The following is an 18,590-nucleotide window of genomic DNA, read 5'->3' on the forward strand; positions in this document are numbered from 1 at the left end:
GGAGGACCATGGTTGAAATGTTCAAAAGGAGGACTGAACCCTTTGTACCTATTGGCACATTTTTCCAAAGTGCCTGTAGGCACTCAAGTAATGGTTTAGACCAATATTTGATTAGTTTTCATGATGAGAATATGAGAATTTTACCTGTTACATCGCAACGTGTGCCTAAACTCCAGTGAGTGGGGAAGAGGGAGTCAAGTGGGCTCTTCTCCAGGCTGCTCCGGGCTGTTGGATTGACCGCTAACCAAGTCTTTTCTTTCAGTGACTTCCCGAGGTCGTTTCATTGCTGCCAGAAAGCAGTGGGAGAGAAGCAGCAAATGGCCAGCACACACTCCTCGGTGAGTCGCTGTCGCGGTTCTGCAGGACCACCCTGAGCGTTAGCATCTGGGGCTCCTGGGCGCCAAGTGTTGCTGAACCCCACTCCCTGCCCCCCAACACCCAGCATTGTGACCACCAAAACACCTGCCCACTCCCACCCCCTTTTTTGAAATGCCTGCGTTGCCCCTCACATGAAAATCATTGAATTAGATTGACTAGTAATTTTTTTGTTGAGAAATACCTCCTCCAGTGACAGTGGAGCTGGCAAACCATGAACCGGGGACACAGTCTGGCCCATGGCCTGTTTTTGTGTGATGCTCGAGCTAGGGATGGTTTTTGTACTTTCAAAGGGTTGGGAGGAGGAATGGAAGTGACAGGCTGCATGTGGTCCACAAAGTCTATATTTACTCTCTGGCCCTCGAGAGGTAAAGTTCACAGCTCAACAAGCGATGACCAAGAGCTAACCAGACTGCCAGCTTCTGGGGGTACTGTGAGGGATAAGACATCATTGTTGTCCAGAGAGAACAAGTCACGTTAGGAGAAATAAAGGCACCATAATAGCAAGGGCAATGTGTGCAAAGATGGGGTCATACTGTCGCTATGGAAGCACAAAAGAGGGGCACCCAGCTCGGCCTTGGGGACTTAGAGAATGCAGAGAAGGGGAGCCTTCCAAGAGGAGGGGGCAGGTAAGATGAAGCTGGAAAGAGAAGTAGGTGTTAGGCAGAAGGGTGCGGTGAAACTGGGGGGAGGGTGGTGAGGTAGGAAAAACAGCCTAGGCAGAGAGAGAGAGAGAGAGAGAGAGAGAGAGAGAGAGAGAAAGAGGTGCAAAGGTTTTAGTGGAATGCAAGGCGAAGAATGCCAAGGGCTGCAGCTGGAGAGGGGGCTGAGGCCTGTGCCAAAGACTTTGTGTCTCCCAGCTGGATGCTTGGACTTTACCCAGGCTCAAGTGCTGGCCCCAACACTAAGTAGCTGTGTGGCCTTAAGCAAAGTACTTAACCTTTCTGTGCCTCAACTTCCTCATCTGTAACATGTGGTTAAGAAGAGTACCTATCTCATAGGGTTGCTGAAAACATGAAATGAGGTAATACATACAAAGCATGCAGAATTGTGCCGGCCCATAATTAGCACTCAGCAAATGCTGCCGACTGTGGTTGCTGTCGGGGTCATTGCTCTTGTTACACTATCAGTTATGGGAAGGCTTTGAAAAGCTGTGAGCACTTGCTATGGGCCTGTCTCTACACTGAGCACTAGGAATAGAGTGGTCTTGTCTTATGACATCCGTTTGAGACCTGGACCTTGTAGAAATCCAGGCAAAAATTGTTTTGACTCTGGGGTTCCCTGGTGCCTGTTGCCAGAGTGTTCAGGAAATAATAGTGGTCTGGCCATCCTTCACTGAAGGTGATTAGGAGTCAGCTTCCAGCACAAATGATTGCGTCTGAGAGCCAGGAAGGTAGGAGGTCCAGAGTGAGGGCATTAAGAACTCCTCAGGTCAGGAGCCACATGCTCCCCTCTTTCTCCTGAAAGAAAAGTATCAAATACGGCTCTACTAGCAGAGAGAATGATCTAGGCTTCACCCTACCAGACTCATACTTGATCCTGCACAGCTTTCCTTTGCCTCAGTGGCCCAATCTAGTCATCAACTCTCTGGAATTTCTTTGGACTCGTACAGTCCTTCAGTGGGTCTCTGCTTCTTCACACAGAAGAGAAAGCATCTCTCCTGACATGTGCAGTCCAGTCCGGCAGAGGCAGCCTGGAAATGGAGTCCACACCACAGCGAGGGCTTGCAAGGGACCCAAGAGTCACTCCCTGCCCTCCCTTGTGGCGTCTCCCTCTAGCCCATCTGCCACAGCTCATGGGACCTTCCCAGACACAGACACAGCCTGCAGAGGAGGCCGGGGAGTGAGAGCCAATAGGCAGCAGGCAGGCCTGCAGCACACTCCCCATTTCTGCTGTCGACTGTGCAGGTAGCAGAGAGGGGTCCCCTCCATCTACAGAGCCCCCCCCAAGGCTTCAGAGCTGGGGGGACCTCCGAGGTTGGTAGCCTGTCTGTGCAGCCGACCACGAGACAACGGCCCTGCTGCGGGAGCACTCAGGATGCAGAGCTTCCGCTGAGTGCGGTGGGGCTCTCGGTGGGTGATGCCCTGGGCCCAGGCATTGTGTCCGCACTGCAGGAGTAGCCCCATGCTGGCAGCTGGCACCCCGGGCACTCGGCGCAGGGCCTGGGCAAGCTGCGCTCTGATCTGCAGTCTCTCGGTGCTCTGGGCTCCTTTGGGGAGGACATTATCTTCGATGTTATTGTGTAATAATAGGACCATGTTCCTGTGTCCTGTGGCTTTCTGGCTGAGCACACCATGCTCCATGAGGAAATACGGTTACAGGAATTATGCTCTTATTTATTTTCCCTCCAGAATATCAGAGTTGACAGCACAGAGACACAGGTCTGTGGTCATTTCAAGCTCATTTACCTCTCCCTGCCCCACCCTCCTCTCCTCAGCAGCCACCCTGTCACCTGCCACAGGGCCTCAGGCCCTATCCCCTGTCTACCCATCTCCTTAGAGTGCATACAGGCTGCTTAAGCGCTTTGTTCAAATGTACCCATTTAATTCTGACGATAGCCCTATGGGGTAAGTATTATTATTGTTCTCATTTCACACTTGAGGAAACTCAGGCCTAGAGAGGTTATGTGACTTGCCCAGGGTCACACAGCTAGTGAGTGGCAGAGCATAGATTCAAACCCAGGCTGTCGGGCTCCATAATTTGTGCTTTTAATTCTGTGCTATTCAGCCTCCAGTTCTGATGCTTTTTTCTGTGCGGATCTACATAGAGAACAAACTGTGGGCACCAGCACTCGGCATCCAGGTCAGTGGACACCGTGGAGCTGAGGAGCACTGTTGATCGGCACTGCCCACGTAAGAAGAGGAACCCCGTGGAAGCTTTAGGCCATTCAAAGTGGACAAAACTGTCCTTTCTCTCTGGGATGTTCCCAGAGCTTCTCGGGTAGCCCCACAGTTTGAGTGTCTGAAATCCCTGCGGGAAGCCCAGCACCTCCAGAGCAATTCCTGGGATTCTCAGAGCTTCCTAGAACCAGCCTTGCTTTGAGTGGCTGAGCTATGGCCAACTGGGCGCCAGACACCCAGGCTCTGGGGACAGCTGTCTGGGCATGGCCAGCAGTGGGCATGGGGACCCTCCCCAGGAATGCCCTGTTGATACATCTTGGAGTCTGTTATGGTGCTTCTCTGGGTGTAGGCCTGTCTGTGGGTGGAAACGGACAAGCGTGTATCTCATGACAGTGTGCTTCACTGGGTTGTCACATTTTTGTGTTTATTTTGCCCACTAGAGTGTGTATGTATGTGTGTGTGTGTGTATGTGTCAGGGCTTAGGTCTAAAGAAGGGTATGTCCCAATAGAAACATAAAATGTGTCAAAGTTTGTGTGGGTGAAAGAGGGATTGGCTGGAGCGACATAGCTGTGTGTCCATGTGTGTGTGCGAGGGCACACTCCCCCAGTGGTTCTTGACAGCTGTGGCTTATCGCCACCTTGGCATTCCTCCTTTGCTGCTCCAAGGCCCCCAGCAATATGCCAAGGTGCCCGGGCCCTGCCTTGCAGAGTGGGGCCATTTTAGTTCTTTGTTGTTGGCTTGATTTCGTTCCTGATGGGAACAGCTCCTCCCATCCCCTTCTGACCTGAGCCTCGCCCCAACCCCAGGTGGGCACATCTTATAGTGACGGACCTCCTGTTTCTAGTCATTCTGCCTCTGATTGGTTCCAAGTGGGGAACAGCATGACTCTCTGAGACGCCTCCAGGCTCCTCTCTAGGTCTCTGGGAATTTTACTCATAGCCTCCACAGTGCCCCGCAAAGCTGGGAAAACAGGGGGCTGTGGGGGCCATTAGAACCTGTGACTGTCTGGAGTCTGATGGAGAGGCAGATACTAAGGGGCTGGTGGGCAGGAGAAACGGTTCAAGAGGCAGATGTGGGAGATGGTTCTGCAGTCTGGCAGGGAGAGGCAGCTCTTGGCACCAGCTCCACGAGGCCAGATGCAGAGTCACTCCTGCCGCAGTTCTCCTCCACTGCTCCCTCCTCCTCAACACCTCGTTCCTTCCCCCCTCAGGGCCTGTGGCCCTCTGGCCAGGGTGTGATGCCCTCAATACTGCCCCTCGGTCAGGAGGGCTGAGGCAAGGTGCCTCCCGGGGGGGACTCTCCTATGATGAGGAAAACAATCAGAAGGCTCTATAACCTTGGACAAATTGCTTAAACTCTCTGTGCCTCAGTTTTTTAGTCTGACAAATGGGGATAGTAATAGGGTCATGGTGAGAATTGTGAGTTCCTACATGTAAAGCACTTAGAATCCTATTGGCATGTTCACTCACTGTACACTCAGTAATTGTTGTTATGAGACTATCTATCCCAGAAGCCAAGCTGGCCTTTTCCCAGGGTCTGGTGGAGAGTGGGTGCAGTGGGAGTGGGTAAGGAGACTTGTCTTTCGTGATGTCTAGGCTTGGCAGAAGGGAGGGGTGACGTCCTTCACCCCTGGAAAGGATTCCCACCGTCCTGCATTGGGTGCATCCAGGATGCGTGTTGGACCCAGGCTGGGGCTGCCTCCCTGTCCAGGCAGGGGAGGGCTGCAAGCATAGCAAACCCTGCCCTTCCAGGACAGAAGCTGCCTCTGCCTGCTCTGCTCTCAGCTCTGAAGTCTTTTCTTAAAGGTCAGCAAAGCACAGAGACCCTCTGGAATCTGTCTCTGGTGATAGGCCAGCAGACAGAGGCTCTAAAAATAAACCTTAATAAGATTTTAAGTAAACGCTTTCCACAAGAAGTCAGATGGTGATTCTTTTTTCTTTCCTAGAGCAACATGACCTATAGAGAAGCCCATTCCTGCAGAGGAGGAAAGGTCAGAGGCTTCCACAGTGCGGGACTGAATTTGGAGAAGGCTCCCTCTGCTCTGGGGCCGGCTTTGACAGGACCTGCAGTCTTAGCGTGAGAGGTCCCATCCCAGGGGCGTGCCTGGCACTCCTGCCCCAGTCAGCTGGGCCCAGTGAACAACCTGAGCCGGGTTGCAGTGTTTCTGTACCCAGAGGAGTGGGCAGAGGTGAAGGTGTCTTTGCTTCCATTTTGCTTTCTCCCCAGCATGTGGTTCTCAGAGGTAGTGTCTGACTAGCTCACTGGGGCTGGGGGCCCACCTGGACTGGGCCCACAAGGCAGTGCGGCCTGTGGAATGCCCAGGAGGAGGGCCCAGCTCTGCCTCCCAGCAGCACGCAGCCTGGGACACGCCAGCCAGGCCACCTGCTGAGATGTCCTTCCTGCCCCTTCTCACTGCAAAGTGAGAAAAGCTCAGCGGGGTGCTGGGCTTGCTGTTGGTGGCACCAGCCTTCTCCTGGGGCGGTCCAGACCGGTGGGGGCGGGGGAGGCTTCATCGAGTGGGGAGAGGAGAAGAAAGAGGGCGGGGAAAGGGGGGGGAAGAGAAAGCCGGGGAGGAGGGAAAGAGACAGGAAGGGAGGGAGGAGCCAGGGAAGGGCAGGGAGAGGGCGACAAAGACTGCGCCCGCGGCTGGCGCTGGCGGTCCCCCGCCACAGCGGCCGGTGGGGCCCCTGTCCCCCGCTTGGGCACCTGGAGAGGGGGCGCAGGAGCAGCGGGCGGGGCTGGGGTGGGAGGAGAAGGCGGGAGCAGAGGAGAAAACCGAGGGGCCAGAGGACGTCGCCAGGGATCGCGAAGGAGTCCGGCCCAGTTTTAATGACGCCCCCAGAGGAGAGGAGAGGGGACACCCCGGGGCCCTGCCGCCCGCCCGCCGGGTCCCAGCCCTGCCCGCCCGCTGAACTGCCTCCCACCTACTGGTATTTAATCCTAGCTGTGAATTGAACGGTGGAATGTTTTCACCGTTTCCTTCCTGCAGCTTCTGGGAGCTGGGGTTGAGGCCGACTGTCTCCGCTGGAATGAAATATTATCGTCGTGCTCTCGACTGTGTCTCTGGTTTGGGATTTGAGGATGGAGAAGATGCATTCTCTCATAATTAATGTTGGTGGCTGTCACTGTGGTCACAGCTGGCTTCAGGCAATTGAGGCGAGGGAAAGGAAACAGTAACCACAGCCTCGATGGGCCACAGAGAGAGCCTTACTTAACCTACTTGCCCGTGGGCCAGCGCAGGCGCTGCGCCGCCTCTCCCCTGCACCCCCGTGCCTCCTGCCTCAGGAGCACCAGCCATCCACTGAACACTTTGTGTGTGTTGCCTCACTTAATCCGCAGTCGCCCCAGGCAGTAGCTAGTATTAGCCCCATTTTACAGATCAGAAAACTACAGTTCAAAGAGGTTAAGTAACGTGCTTACAATCACGCTTCCAGCTGCTGGAAGAGTTCACATTTGAACTCTAATCTCTCCAACTGGGCAATGTGTTCCTCTACACCAGACAGCCCCTTCTGATCCTTTTCTTTGGAATCCCAACATTCCCACCTTCCTCCTCACCGTCTCTCCCCTTATCCCATTCCCAGCCCTGCCTCTTCGCCATTTGCCCTCTCTCCCTCGCTTCTCCATTACAATGCGTTCTATGAGAAGGACCCGCCTGGGACTGGTCCACACTGAGGTTTCAGTGACTGATAACAGCCTGAACTGGTCCCCTTCACCCTCCCCAAGGTTTACCTTTTAAGTAGAATCGAAGCCTCATCTTTTTTTTTTTTTTTTTTAAGATTTTATTTTTTCCTTTTTCTCCCCAAAGCCCCTCCGGTACATAGTTGTATATTCTTCGTTGTGGGTCCTTCTAGTTGTGGCATGTGGGACGCTGCCTCAGCGTGGTTTGATGAGCTGTGCCATGTCCGCGCCCAGGATTCGAACCAACGAAACACTGGGCCGCCTGCAGCGGAGTGCGCGAACTTAACCACTCGACCACGGGGCCAGCCCCTCGAAGCCTCATCTTAAAGGACCAGTTCTTGAGGGAGTTGAATTCAGTGATGACTAGGATGTGAGGCGGTACTGTGGGCAGGGCAGGCCCTGCAGGTGCTCCCTTAGCACAGACACAGGGCCCCATCCATCTGTGGGCTCAGCTTTAGGAGATGTGTCTGGGGAAGAGGAGTTACCGAACCTTAGCTGAGGACCTACTGTTTGCCTGGCACATGCTGCCCCAGACTTCCCAGATGTTACCCTTTATTCCTTACAACTCCCCCCGGGAGGAGGGGGGCGGTTGCCATGCTTCCCGCCTCACAAAGAGGAAACCAGGGTCTTCTCAGAGAGGAAATAACTTGCCCAAGGAAATGCTGCTAGTAAGTGCCTGAGTTGGAATTCAAACCTAGTCATTCAATGGTTCATTCATTAAGTGTTTTTATTCATTAGCTGCTGGTTTTGCTGTGGGCAGGGATATGGAGATGAGATAGAAGCCGGCTTCTCCCCTCATGGCTGATGCTCCCAAGGGGGCCATAGACGTGAACAGATCACCAGAGGAAGGTGGTGATTGACCGTCGCTGTGTGGGTGCCGTGGGTGGGCCACAGACACCACGGGCAGGGGGTGAGGAAGCAGGAGGGAGTCAGGAAGAAAAGAAAACCTTCTTGAAAGAGATCTATGGAGCCAGGCTCTTTTCGCCTCCTCCCCCACACTGCCTCAAGAAGCGCTGTGACATGGGGGATGTAACTGTCCCCTGACTCCCTCGCTCTGGGCCACCTGACTTCGCTGTGGCTTTCTGAGGATTATTAGATCAGTACGAAGTGCCTTGTATTTCTTGATATATTTGGGCAGCCTAAATGTTCAGGAATCATCATTTTTCTTTGCGTTCCCAGTTCAACAGAGGATACTTTTAAAATATACTTGACTTAAAGAATAAGGGTAAAAAAACAAATGTAGAAACCTGAGGTAAAAATGGAAAATAGATGAAACCCAAAGTATTTTCAAGGTGTCTTTCTCTGTGTTTCTATTTTGCAGGTTTTAAAAGCAGAATCAAAGTGTAAAACAGAGAGAAATTTCTCTGATGCGGCATTTACATAAGAAACACATTCAGAAAAAGAGACTGTGATTCTGAAAGTGTCCTGATTATACTGCACGGAAAATCTCCCTGGGATTGGAGGAGGTTTAAATTCGTTGGGAGAGGAGGAAATAAAATCCCCTTTTCAATTTGGAAATCTCTCCCACACTGAAAATTCACCGGAGGAAATGGTCACACTGCGTTCGGGAGCAGACCACGTCCTGTCTGTTGGAGGGCTCCACCTTCTCAAGCCTTCATTACAATCCCCCAGCTCCTCTTGCATCCGTTTAACAAGTCTCACGTTGCGCTTGGTGCTACTGCATAGGCCTTGAGCACAACTCTCAAGGAGGCCCTTGTTTTTGGTGGTTGTGCATTATGCTCTAGAAATGTATCCACAGGCCATTTAATTGACTCGAGAAATCAAAGTCAGTAGGAATAGCACAAAATGTCATGTACTTCCACAAGCCCATATTATCTCTGTGTGTATCTGTATACATTTTCTCCATCTATTCCAATATTTGCAGGTTAAACTGCATAGAATGTCACATACAAGGATAGTGCTATTTACACAGTTTTCTGTTATCTATTGCTGCCTAGGGAACTACCCTAAACTTGGTGACTTAATCAGCACCATTTTATTATGTATTGTGATTCTGTAGATCAGGAAAGAGGGCAGGGCTCAGCCAGGTGGTTCTCCTGCTCCAGGTGGCCTCCACTGGGATCACTCAGTGGTATTCAGCTAGTGGTGGAGCTGATCTGGAGGGTCCAAAACAATTTTACTAACATAGCTGACACCTCGGCAGGGGTGGCTGTGAGGCTGGACTCCATGGGCCCCTCTCTCTCCATGCAGACTCAAGGCCTCCTCATGTAGTCTCTCCAGCAAAGTGGCCAGACTTCTTACATGAGAGTTCAGGCCCCTAACAGCAAGTGTTCCAGGACACATAAAGCCAGACTCTATTAGAAGCCTTTCTTTGGAGTCCCCCGGTGTTTGCAATTTCTTCCTCACCTTCTATCCCCCTACCTCACCCCAGTCCTTCCTCAGATGCCCATTTACTGTGCCCAGAACTGACACAGTGTCACTTCTGCTGCAGTCTGTTATTGGTCAAAGCAAGTCACAGTGCAGCCCAGAATCATGAGGAGGGGAAATACCCCACCTCTCTCTGGGAAGAGGATCAAAGAATTTGTGTTCATCTCGAACCCAGTGGCCAACTACACCCATCATCAGTAAGGCTTATGTTTAGACTTATTTTTTCAGGGGTAAGAATAGACTACACTGAATCATAGAATCTGAGATTTGGAAGGGACCTTAAAGATCATCTAGTTCAACATCCTAATTTTACAGAGAAGTGAGACTGAGAAAGATCTGACGACCTGGGTCACACAGCCACTAATTGCAAGCCTCAAACCCACATGTCCTGACCCCAGATTCAAGAAGATATTGTCAACCCACAAAAACAGAAACCAGTTTAAGAGGCAAAGCGTTTTTTTGGGATCAACGAATTGCAATTTGGGGAGCACAGATTCACGTACAAACCCAAATAGTGTCCTGATTATAGGAGAAGAGCTTAGGGTTTTTATGGCAAAGGGGGAGGAGGAAGTGAGCTGTATTAAAGAAGAGTGTGTTGGTGTTGGGTAAGGTGAGGCTGGATTTCGACTTCTTAGATTGACCTGAGGTCGATCTTCAGGCAAACGCTAGACTTGTACTTCACTGATTGGTTAGCAATGCAGTCATCAGAAAAGTCTAGTTTCATCAGTCCTTACAGACAGGATATTCTTGTCCTTACTGACTTCTTGGAATGTTGGCATTTTGGTCCAGTTTGGAAGATAGGGAAAACAAGATGTGCAAGGCAATGCCTCCAAAGTGGCTGCTCTGGCTCTATTTTTAATGTGGCTCCACTCACGTCATCTTCCACAATATTTAGTGAATGCCTCCCGGGTTCACAGTGCAGCACTTACACTGAAGAAAGAGATACAAAGTTGAGTGTTAGACAGTTCTTGGTGTCCAAGAGTTTATAATTCAGTGGAGGGGAAGAGTCAAGAAATGTAGGTGATACAGGAAAATACGAATTGCAAATAACATGCCATGAAATTCTATGGAAGGATAAATCTCATCTGGCAAGGGAGTGTAGGAAGGGATTTCTGAAGACTTGGGTTTAGGGTGGGTGAAACTTCTGGCTGGTGGCAGTACAGCAGGAGGGTGTTCCAGCCAGAGCGCCTTGTGAGCAAAAGGAGAGAGAATAGCCAGGGATGCAGGTGAGTGTCATGGTGAGGGGAGAGGGCCTAGTTCTGCACTGTCCACACTCTGACCCAGTCGCCCTGCAGACCTGGGGTGCACATCATTCAGATAGTTGTCCAGCCCAGCAGCCAGCCTGTAGTGGTCACTGAGATGCTTTTCAGCAGACTCTCCTACGTGAGCAGGATTGGCTTTCTGTTCTAGCCCAGCTGTTCTCAATGCTGACTGCACATTAGAATCTCCATGGCCCCCTTTAAAATATCCCCATGCCTGGGTTCTACCCCAGAATGACCAAGTTAGCTTCTCTGGGACGGGACCCTGCTCTTGAATTTTTTAACTTCCCAGGTGATTTTAATGTGCTGGAGCAGTGGTCCTCAAGCGCTGGTGGGCATCAGAATCACATGGAGGGCTTATCAAAACACAGATACTGGGCCCCACCCCCTGAGTTCCTGGTTTAGAAATCCTCAGGATTGGGGCCCATGAATTAACATCTCTGACAAGTTCCCAGGTGATGCCCATGCTGCTAGTCCCTGGACCACACTTTGAGAAGCACTGCTCCAGACAATTGGCCCAACCAGTTACACACTGAATCCACCTCCTTGAAAATTCTATGATTGAAAAGAGAACTGAGGTTGCAGACTGTGTAGTGCCAAGGCCTGCTTCTCAAAGTGTGGTCCCTTGGACCAGTAGCATGGGCATCCCCTGGGAGCTTGTTAGAAATGTAGAATCTCAGGCCTCACCCAGACCCAAGGAATCAGAATCTGCCCAGGTGATTTGAAGGCACCGTACAGTTTGACAAGCTCTGCTCTTGAGCTAAGTTCTGAGCATCAATTCTTCCTGGACACCTGAATCTTGATAGTACTCCAGATGAGTAGAGGTGCCCAGGCACAGCAGCTGTGATGCCTTACCAGAGACGGGGCACTAACTGAGACAGTAACACAGGCACTCACCTGAAATTTTTAATACATAAACTATGAATTAGGATAATAGCAACTGGATAACAAAATGCAACAGGTCTTTTTTTAGCCTTTTGCATTTTATGAAGCACTTTCACCTATGACTAGTTCTACATCTATTAAAAAGTATTGAAATACCCAACTCAAACACAAGAGAAACAAACTCTAATCATTTAGGTATCAGGAGTACCTACTACTTTAGATTTCTTCCCTTCACTTCTATCAATGGGTGGCCCCAGGCCATTTTCACAGCCTTTGGCCCAGTTCCATACAGGATGAAGCTGCCATTTTGAATTCAGGTGTTGATTACCTTCTTCACACTGTTCTGCCACCAGGCTCAAGACAAATGCCCCCAACTGGCTCTTAGTTTCTTGTGGAAGGGTTTTTATTGCTCTTTACAATGTGGACAGTTAATGATCCGTTCAGCAAAGATTTTACCCAGTGGGTTTAGAATTTGACTTATTTTCAGGTGACTTGCTCTAAACCAGCTGCACCTATGCATTACCATTGGCAAGATAATGAAAGTCTTCCTAACCCCTTCCAGTGTCCCAGACCCCTGGCCTTAGCTGCTTATCCAATTAGTTCAATTTATTCTCAGTGGAGGGGTGAAGTGGGGAGTGGGGGTGGGGAGGGGTGGGAGGGGGTGGGGGCAGGCTGCCGCCCTGCCTCAGCCTCATTTCCAGGTGGATCCCTCTGTCTCCTTTTGCCAATCTCATGTTCTATTGGATTCTTCCAAAACCTGAAGTGCAGTCATCCAAAGAAAAAATCACCTGGGGAGGTCACTTCAGGTCTCTTCATTCTGCAGGCATGCATTCAATGCCACACTGGCAAGGATCCAAGTAAGACAATTCCTATGGAAATTCTTGCCATTTTCACAGGATGCTATATTTTTCTATTTTTAACAAAAGAACACCGTTGTCTGGGGATGAGAAAAAGTTTTGGCTCACACGAAAGAAGAAAGTCGCATCAAGGCCAATAAGAGGGAAGTCTCCTGATAGAACAATCAGCTGACTTGTCAAGGACTGGTAGTTATGCTGTAGACGCAGACACAAGCATCAAAATGATTGTAGGCTGGCTGATCAGGGTGTTTTAACTGAGTGTATTATCTTGCGGTGGGAAAGGAGAGGGTGAACCTTGCCGGGTAGCTTTCTTTGTGGGTGCATGCCTATGTGGCCGGCTTTGAGAAATACAATGTATAAACATGAGTGGTTGTGAACTTTTCAATCAGGGAGGGATTGTCTCCATTGCAAAAGGAATTTGCTGCAAGTTTCTTTAAATACTAAGCACCTGGGACTTGCAGAATCCGAGAGGAGATGGAGCTCCTTTGAGGGCAGCTGACTGGCCCGGTCTCAGGATAGCAGAACCTGCAGAGGAAGAACTTAGTCCAGAGTCTGGCCTTGCAGATCCAGAAGCTCAGTCTGGAAATACAGGGTTGGCAGGGCTCTGTGGGACCAACTACCACTAATCTAACTCATGAGAGTCCAAAGGATAACTTATGTCAACGAATAAGAGGCATAAACTGCAGGAGAAACAAAAAGTTTATTTGGGGTTTCAAGAATCGCCCTTCGGGAGACACAGGTTTGAGTAGAAACTCAAATGTGTTTCCAGGAGAACAAAAGAGGCAAGGATTTAGAAAGGCAAGAGGAGATAAATTACAGAGGTTGTTTTGTGACATTTGTGATTGGTGCTGGCAACAATTGTTACTTCTTGGCCGTAGGTAATTGGTTGCTAAGGCCAGCTCTAAGGCAAAAAGTTCTTATCGATGGGAGTAAGCCTATTTCTTGAAAGAAGGGTAAGATGACAGCAGTGAAGAACAGTCCAAAAGTTTACATTCCATCTGGGTAGAGGCGTGCATAAGCCGCACTGCCTTACTGGCCTCGCAGCTGCATCCTAGAAGCCTTGACACGTGTTACTCCATTTTGTTGTCATCGTCCACACTTAGTTGCCAATTTTTTGGTTACCATGGGAACTCCCCTTTCCATTAATTAAATCAACAGACTTTATTGAGTGCATACTCTGGGCTCAAATTCCCTGCCCTCATGCTGTATACATTCTGGGAGGGGGGGGGGACAGGGATGGGACACATATAAGTAAATATATATATATTATGTGCCAGGTGGTAATATGTGCTACAAGAAAATTCAGGTAGTTAGAAAGAAGAGAAAGTGTTGGGGTGGCAGTGAGGATAGAGGTTTGTTCCTATTTCATTTAGGAATGTCAGGGAAAGCCTTTCTGATCAGGAGACATCTGAGCAGAAAGCTGAAGGAGCTGGGCCCAGAGATTTCTGCAGGTGGGGTACCCCTAGCAGAGTCACAGCAAGTGTAAAGGCGAGCATGCGCTTGATGTATTCGGGGAGCTACAAGGGGCCAGCGTAGCTGCAAAGAAGTCAGAGAGAGAGCGAGCACGCACAGACACACACACACACACACACACACACACACACACACACACACACGCACGCGCAGACAGTGAGGTCAGAGAAGAATCCAGGGCCAGATCCCCTGCAGGCTTTTGCTCAGAGGGAGATTTTGAGTTGAAGAGTGACAATCTGATTTACGTTTTAATGGCATCACTCTGGCTGGCTGTGTGGGAAATAGATGATGGGGGGGGGGGGAGGGAGGTGGAGGCAAGGGAAGGAGCAGGGAGACCGGTTCAGAAGCTTTCGTAATAGTGGAGGCAGGAAATGGGAGTGACTTGGACCTGCCAGTGGCAATATTAGCTGTGAGAAGGGGTCAGACTGTTACATTTTGAAGATAGACTCAATGGTATTCGTTGATGGTTTGGATGTGGTGTGTGAGAGAAAAGAGTGGAGTCAAGGATGACTCCAAGTTTTTGGGCTGAGGAACTGGAAGAATGAAGTCTTCTTTTGCTGTGAATAGGAAGAAAAACTTGGTACACGTGGGTGGTGTGTTGCTGGGGAGGAAGCAGGAGCCCAGTTTTGGAGATGTGAGTTTTGACATGCCCGTTATATATCTGGAGATGGAAGGTAGGCCATGGGATACGTGGGTCTGCAGTTCAGTGGAGAGATCTAGGCTGGAGATATAAGTTTGGGAGTCACAACATGTATGTGGCATTTAAAATCCTGACACCAGGTGAAATGACATGAAGTGAGAGTATGGATAGAGATGTCTGAGCGCTAGCACTCGCTGACCTTTAGAGGTCAGTGAAATGAAGACAACCTGGCAAAAAAGACTGAGGAGGAAGAGCCAGAGAGGAGGGAGGAGAACTAAGAGACAGCAATGGCCAGAAGCCAAGAGAGAGTGTTCCAAGAGAGAAGGGACGAGTTGTGTCAGTTGCTGCTAACGGGCTGAGCAAGAGGGAAACCAAGACTTCACTACTGGAATTGGGAACCAAGAAGTCATCACCAACCTCGACAAGAGCAGTCAATGGAGAGGTGGAACAAAAGTTGGATTGGACTGGGTTCAGGAGAGAAAGAAAGAAAGAAAGTGCAGAGATCTCGAGAGTTTTGCTCTAAAAGGAAACAGAGGGTTGAGGCAGTAGTTGAGGAGGGATTAGGGTCCAGGGAGTTCTTGTTTTGTTTTAGGATGGAAAATGTCAGAGCAAGTTTGCTGATGAGGGGACGTTTTTTGGAGTAATGTCCTTGGATAGGTGAGAGGAGATAAGGTCGTGTGCACAGATGTAGGCACTGGCCTTAAATAGGAGGACGGCAGTTCATCCATAGCAACAAGAAGGAAATCAAAGTGTACAAGGTCTGTGTTACATGTGATGACGGGAGCAGGTCGTCTTCTGTTCTCAATGAAATGGGCAGCAAGGTATCAGTTGAGATTGAGTAACAAATGTGGGGAGGTGTTAGACATTTGAGGAAAAAGGAGAAGAGGCCAATGGTATTGTCTCGGACAGTAGGAGAGTCAACGATCTAGAGCAATGGTTCCCAAAGTATGGTCCTGGGACCCACAGCATCAACTTCACCTGAGAACTTGTCAGAGATGCAGATTCTCAGGCCTCACTCTTGACCTCCTGATCAGAGACTCTGGCCCCACATCCAGCTATCTGTGCTTTAATAAGCCCTCCAAGAGACTCCGAGGCACACTTACGTGTGAGAAGCACTAGCCTAGGAAAATATGGTGTGTGAGAGCCTTCTTGAGGTTAGTGGTCATGAATTAGAGTGAAACCAGTCCGTGCATCTCATCCTAGCCCACCCTCATAATGCCTTCCCCCTTCCAGCGATTGCGTTAGGAATGGACACAGAACCCTGTTCCAGCTAATGCGGCAGCAGGAAAAGTCTGCCAGAAAGGGCTTCCAGTGAAGATCCCTCAATCTGAAAAATGAACTCAAGGAAGACACAGTCCCTCTATCTACACTGCTGGGTTTTGTGGTGTGAGGATTTGGCAGCCATCTTCCAACCAAGGAAGACAGGCTGAGGACAAGGATGAGGAGTGGGGAGGGCAGAGTGGAAAGATAGAAAGAACCGGAATCGCTGACGGTGTTGTTGAGCCACTGGACTAACCCAGAGCTTCCCCACCTCTGGGCCTACTGTTACGTGTGGTAAACACTCACACTCAGCCTCGCCATCCTTATCTGTAAAATAGTAAAACTGGTAATAATAGCCACCCCCTGCAATTGTCATAGAGACTAAGGGAAGATCATGTTTTTGAAAATAGCTTCTACCACTGTAAAGCACTATCTAAATATAATTTCCATTAGTGCATTTGTATCTTACTCCAAAATATATACATTTCGTTCATACACAACTTTCTAGAAGGTGAGGTATAGTGACGGTGAAGGCAATGTTGCACTTAGGACTCCTTGGGGTGCTCCTAGGGTGAGTCCTTTGTCTCAGGATCCCAGCCTGGCCTGGAGCTCCCAGGCAGAGGCTCTGGTGAACACACTCCCTCACTGCTCAGCATGCCCAGGGCCCCCTGCAGCCCGGCTGCGCAGAACAGGCCCTGAGAGCAGGTGCCAAAGAGCACACTGCGCAGCCCGCAGCACGACCACCCCTCGCCTCCTTAAATCTTCCGCCTGTCTGTGAATTCCACAGCCCATTTCAACTCTCCCCCTCAGATGACAAATTTCGTTCTGAGTGCCCCCTTCCGAAACAAGCCATAGCAGCCTTCCTTCCTCCATGAGGTACACATCCGCCCTTTACCCTCCATACTGAGCCCTCAGATGCCCCCAACCAGAGTTCATTTCTGCAGTGGTGTCACCTCATGTGACCTAGCCCTCTCCTTCCTCTCCTTGCCCATTTGTGTCTTTGGGACTTTCCCTGAAGCGTCTCATGTCCCTGCCTCTCAGCAGCAAGAGGAGTTTGTTTTACTTCCTTGGTTATCTTTATGGCTCCCTTTCAAACCCCAGGTCAGCCCTGCCTTTGAGCTCAGCTCACAGATCTCCTTATGCGAGCACTGTGTGCTCATCGGATGTGGAAAGAAGCACTACCGTCTCAGCCTGTGTAACTTTTAAGTTTAGACTTTATCCCTCACGCTCAGTTGAGAGACCCTCCAGTTCTGCACCAAAGAGGTTGATATTGAGGCCCCTGGCATTTTGAATATTATTTTGTCCTTCACTGCTTTGTTGTTATTGCTTTATACTTGGGGCTGAACGTAGCTGACTGTGCCTCTGCCCCCTGTGAGAAGCCTCTGACCACAGGTGGCATCAGGAGAGGCTTGGCGAGTCCACCCAGGGAAGGAGACGTTACACATCTATGTGAGGCAGGGAGAGACCAGATTGCATGCAGTACCCACAATAAAACGGTAACAGTGACACAATAAAACAATCCACTAAAGGAACAGGGGACACAGCTATTCACAGAGGGCAAGCGACCCATGGACTGTTGGAGATCCGGCACACGGGACTTCAGCCTATTGTGACTGGATCTCCCCACCCCTGTCTGCAAAGAGCCAGTCAGAACAGGCCGGTGTGGGATGGCACCAGGGTGTGAGAGCCAGCCCATACCCCAGGCCCTCACAGGGACCACTGGATATGCCCCAAGGGACCAGCTTGCTGTCTCAGGGTTGTGCCCTCAGTGGAATCATGAACGGCTAGGACCCCTTGCAGGGGCCTTATTACCTCAAACTGGGATCTCTGCACACGCGTCAGGTCGGGGGCGGGCCCAGGATGGATCTGGCATCTCTAGGAACAGCAGACTGAGTGTGTAACCTATGTGCTCTTCACCTGGACTGTGGGCCTCACCGGGACAAAGTGGCGCCTTATTCATCAGTGCACCCCAGCAGGGAGCCCTGAGCCTGGCACGAGTCTACGCTCATTGAAAGTGTGTGGAATTGAAGGCCTGGACCAGGGGTAGGCAAACTTCTCCTGTAGAGGGCCCAGTAGTAAATATTTAAGGCTTTGAGGGCCATGTACCCTCTCTATTGTAGCTCTATTTCAGCTGTGAGAGCAGCCACAGATAATATGTAAACAAAGGAGTGGGCGATATTCTGATACAATGTTATTTTACAGACATTGACATTCAAATTTCATATCATTTTCACATATCATGAAATATTCTTCTTTTGATTTTTTCAACCATTAAAAAAAATGTAAAAACCATTCTTAGCTTGTGGGCTGTGCAAAAACAGGCAACAGGCCAGATTTGGCCCATGGGTTGTAGTTCATTGACTCCTGGTCTAAAGCAAGACAAAAGGCCCACTTCCTGTTTCCAGTGGGAGTAAACAGATCTTCTGCGTGTGGGGACTGTTCGGTCTCTTAATAGCCATTGGGGTGTGCAATGCCCCAACAGTGCCCACAACTCCCTCACACACACACACACACACACACACACACACACACAGATCTACCTAACACTTGGCCATTGTTCTGGACACCAGGGTGGAGGTAGGCAGTCTCCAGGTTGCCATGGCAATTGCAGACACACTTTTAGGACTGTTGCTGCTTCCAGGTAAGACATGTGTTGACTGTCAGCAACTCGAGGCTGATTTATCTTTTTACCTCCTCCACCCACCATCACTCCAGGGCATATTAGGCCAGGGTGGGAGGCCATAAAGTAATGGGAAGCTGGGAGAGACAATGGGTAACAAGGAGAGAGAATAAGTGGTGAGGAAAAGGATTTCTAATGTTAGCAATGCTTCCTCTTGAGTTTCTAGTGGATTTTAATTTCTCAGACTTTTTCACGTGCTTTAGTTCATTTATTGCTTACAACCCCGTATGGGAAAATTCACCTCACTGAGGATG

General features: G+C 50.0%; 1 protein-coding gene across 10 annotated transcripts in view; it reads left to right on the top strand.

Moving 5' to 3' along the window:
• Positions 1-8,412, top strand: part of MAB21L3 (mab-21 like 3) — a 49,543-nt gene extending 41,131 nt beyond the window's left edge. The window contains exons 8-10 of one of the 10 annotated variants that reach the window (XR_006885959.1): positions 263-5,206; positions 7,633-7,743; positions 8,216-8,412. The gene's annotated coding sequence lies outside the window, so the exon portion shown is untranslated. Of the gene's footprint in view, positions 1-262; positions 6,147-7,632; positions 7,744-8,215 lie in introns of all 10 variants that reach the window. The other 9 variants (XR_006885960.1, XR_006885962.1, XR_006885963.1 and 6 more) reach the window with 9 other exon arrangements.
• Positions 8,413-18,590: the final 10,178 nt, after the last annotated feature.

The sequence above is a fragment of the Equus quagga genome, chromosome 18 (genome assembly GCF_021613505.1).
Source record: "Equus quagga isolate Etosha38 chromosome 18, UCLA_HA_Equagga_1.0, whole genome shotgun sequence".
In the NCBI taxonomy this organism is placed as follows: domain Eukaryota; kingdom Metazoa; phylum Chordata; class Mammalia; order Perissodactyla; family Equidae; genus Equus; species Equus quagga.